We start from the raw sequence: 4095 nt of genomic DNA, 5'->3' as shown, positions 1-4095 counted from the left end.
GTAGAGGCGCTGTGCTTTAGTCCCTGTATTGCCTTGTGCTTGTGGCGATGTTTTGAGGCGTAGCCATCCCTATAGACAGATTTGGAACTATTTAGTCAATACCTATTTGTCCCCAGGAAAATAAAGCATTAGGCTATGTAGGAGTTTGTTTATAACTCAAATCTACATAATGTGTGGGATCTCGGGACAAACTATACAGGTCCAAATGCAGGTTTCATCATATATACCTCCATCACCCTGGGATCTTTTCTTACATCTCATGTGTACAGTGGACATGATTTTAACACGTACTTCACAGTATTGTGATCAGGGTACGTGGGAGACAATGCTTCAAGTCCACGTGACACACGTTCTTAATAATATTGGTGTCCCTGATTCACTGCTATATAATTTAACTAGAGAGCAGGATGAGACATGAAACACTGGGAGGGATGTATTCTAGATTTACAGTAACAATTATTTTTTCAGGGTCATGAAGGGGACTTAAAAAAAAACACGTGTCTGCTTGTTGAATTTATGGAGAAAGATGCACATTTGTGTTTTAATAGTGTGCTTTCAAGTGGATTTCTAAATGGATACAAACTTTGGAAAACTTGAACTTTCTGCGTTCTGAAACTGTGGCATCTTGTTACATTTTGCTGGACCCACTGGCCTATACAGGTCGTAGGCAGATTAAGTTTGAATCAGACCTGGAATATCACTGGCCTGCTGATTGCTTTTGCCAGCCTGGCCTGCTCCTCACCTCCTTGACTCTGCCCTTTTCTCCACATTCCACTTGGGGAAAGGGACCTTCCTCCTTGGCTGCCTGGATCAGGGCTGGAGCCCAGGCTTCCAGGAGGGCCGCTGGAGTAGGTCCTAATAACTTTGTCCTAATAACTTCTGTGACGACTCAACGTCAGTTCACCCTCCTCCCAGCAGGTGGCAGTCTTCACCCTCTAGCCCTCCATCAGCCTTCTTCCCGGAAAGATGGCTTTGTACCCATCAGACCCAATGAATGCTCTCGGGAGAGTGTAATTTCCAGCTTCTTCTTACTACTCTGGAGTGCAGCTCACAAATTTAATAACTGTCTACGAGTTCAACAAAACAATACGACTTTGCTTTAACATAAAGAGAAATGAAAGAAAAGTAATTGAAATAAAACAGTGCACCTTTTAGAAGCAAACGCTTGGGTGCACTTCATGTGGAGATGCTAGGCTCATGGCTATGACTGCTATGACTGTGCCAGCGATGTTTGATAAAATGGCTGTGTGTGTGTGTGTGTGACAGAGAGAGAGAGAGAAGAGAGAGAGAGAGGCACGGGGGAGGGGGGAACTTCCTATGTAGCACAGGCTGGGCTTGGCATGGAACCTGCTTTACAACCCAGGCTGATTTTAAAGTCACAATCCTCCTGCCTCAGTCTCTTACGTGCTAGGATTACACAGGTATGTACCACCATGCCCCGCCTAATCGGTCAGTTAAATGACTTTCTAACATGGTGGACAGGTTTTAGTAGCACTCTGAACAAAATTAAAAACAAATTTACTCTAACGTGTGCATTTCAGTTTCCACAAACACACATCTAAACCCAACTCCCACAAATAAAATAAAATATGACATAAATCACGTAGCTTAACAAATGGCTAGGCTCAAATGTCCCCTAATGTGAGACAATGTCTTTGTTATGTAGTGTTGTCTGTCTGTTGCAAGGTGTCTGGAGCCCTTTGCCTCTCAACCTCTAAATGCCTGTGGAAAAGCAGTACCAAAAATAAATTAAAAAAAAAAAAAGTTTCCACAAATTTCTGGAATGACCTCTAGGGGGCACTACCGGCCTCATTAAGAACTTCTGAGTGCTGAGGCCGCTACAAGCTGTGTAAAAGGTTAGGTGCAAGCATGGGCCTCACAGTATAACCAGTCCCCGTAAAGACCACACTCTTAATTTAACTTACGTAGGAAACTGAATTTAGGATTGCAACAATCCTAATGATGGCAACAGTTTGGACATGCAAATCCCCTTTCTAGCTACATACGTCATGAGATCTGGACACAGGTCAACTATTTATAATAAGGTTTGGTGACGTAATGATGTGCTCTATAAATGTAGCCAGACGCAGGAGTTTGAAGTGGTATCAAAAGAGGGTGTATAAGAACTTTTTGCCTGGGGTTTCTTGTCTAAGAGTTGAATAAACACTATCAAGAGTAATTTTATCTCTTCCTTTTTGTTATTAAAATGCTGCTACCGGAAAAGTTAAACGCATGCCCACAGCTTGTATGTCACTTCTGCTGGAGAATGCTGGGATAGAGAAAACTCCAAGGCATTTTTTTCCTTCTGAGATTTTTTCCTTGCTTTCTCTCTGATGGGAATACACAGCATGCTAGAAGTGGGAGAGAGCGGTGAAGATGGTTTTATTTATTTACTTATTTTGATTTTGCAAGACAGAGTTTTTCTGTGTAGCCTTGGCCGTCCTGGAACTCACTCTGTAGACCACGCTGGCGCCTTCGGGACAGAGCCTTTGAATGACGGGGAACCGTCAAGTGATTATTATTAATTGTTGTTGTTATTTATTTTTCAAAACAGGTTCTTATATATCTCAGGTTGGCCTCAAACTCTATGTAGCCAAGCATGATCTTGAATTTCCTATCCTTCTGCTTCTACCTCCTGAGTGCTAAGATTACCGTTGTGCACCATTACACCCAGTTGTTGTTGTTGTTTTATTTTTATCTTATGCTTATGAAACTCTTTTGCCCACATGCATGGCTAGGTACCACTCGTGTTCCTGCAGAAGCCAGAAGAGGGTTGTAAACTGCCACATGGGTGCTGGGAACTGAACCCAGGTCCTGTGGGAGTAGCCAGTGCTCTTAGTGGCTGAGCCATCTCCCCTACCCCTGCGCCCCCAGTCCAGTTTTCTGAAGTGCTAGAAATTGATCCTAGGACTTGGTGCTAGCTAGGCAAACACTCTACCAACTGAGTTACATCCCCAGTCAGTGATTAATTTTTGATGAAGTCTCGGATTTGGTCCTATGGTTCTGGGAGGGGTGATGGTTTTCCACACACCCATCTGCTTCTTGTTGTGGAGATCCTTCCTTTTACGTTCTGACGTGGGAGTTTGGCCCACGAGACAAGGACCCGTGCCAGCCAGCCCTGCTCAGAGACAACGAGGAAGAAGTATTTCAAAGCTCAGGAAGACAGCTTGTCCCTGCTGGAGATACTCAGATAAGGCTGTGGCTCCATTTCAAAGCAAACTCTGGGCTAGCTTCCACACAATGCTGACAACCACCCTCTAGGTTACAGCCTAGCCAGGGAGAGACCTCACCTGATCAGGTATTGCAACAGTCATTTATGGGTTTCAGAATATGGAGAGGCTACACATAAAATCACTTGTATTCCAGTTTTAAGGAACCACTTTCTCTCACTGGTAGGTCAGTCTCACATCATGAGATGGATGTCTTAACGGTTAGAGGCATGAGCTTTGAAGACAGACCTGGGTTCGAATGACTGTGGCATCATGGCTGTGGGGTCTAGCTCAGGTAACTTAACCTCTCTGGGCTGGAGTTTCCAGTTTCCGCTTAGGACCATCTCCACAGGCAGGCAGCCAGGGAAGAGCAGGTACATTACAGAGGGACATGAATGGCAGATTCAGAGAACTTTCCTGCAGAAAATCCTTTTAGGACAGTGTCTTTCAGGTGGCTTTGCTCAGAATTTGGTCCCAGGAAATGTAATTTTAAAAATAAAAGAGTTTTGTGGGCACTGTATTTTTTGGAAATTGCATGTCCCCAGTGAGACTGATAAAGCATGACAATATAGTAAGCCTTCTGAGAAGTCTTGGCTAAAGAAATCAGCTTCACTTGGTTTCACTCAGGGTTTCCCACATTTATCTCATTAGGATTATCCCCCACCCCCAAAGAACAATCAAGCCTATGGATTGGTTAAAAAAAATGACCGAGAAAAAGTCTCTCCCTCTAAATAGCCCCTGAGTCCCACTTTTAGCTGGACTCCTCCTTGGGTTTTCTTGTAGTGTGGATGGGAGAGGTGGGAGAAGCCATCAGGCTGTCATAAGCCAGCGACACCCATTCCCAAGGGAGCTCAGACAACCTTAGACGTGTTTATAAAAGGTCACA

The sequence above is a fragment of the Peromyscus eremicus genome, chromosome 19, assembly GCF_949786415.1.
Source record: "Peromyscus eremicus chromosome 19, PerEre_H2_v1, whole genome shotgun sequence".
In the NCBI taxonomy this organism is placed as follows: domain Eukaryota; kingdom Metazoa; phylum Chordata; class Mammalia; order Rodentia; family Cricetidae; genus Peromyscus; species Peromyscus eremicus.
This window is presented reverse-complemented; position numbering follows the sequence as displayed.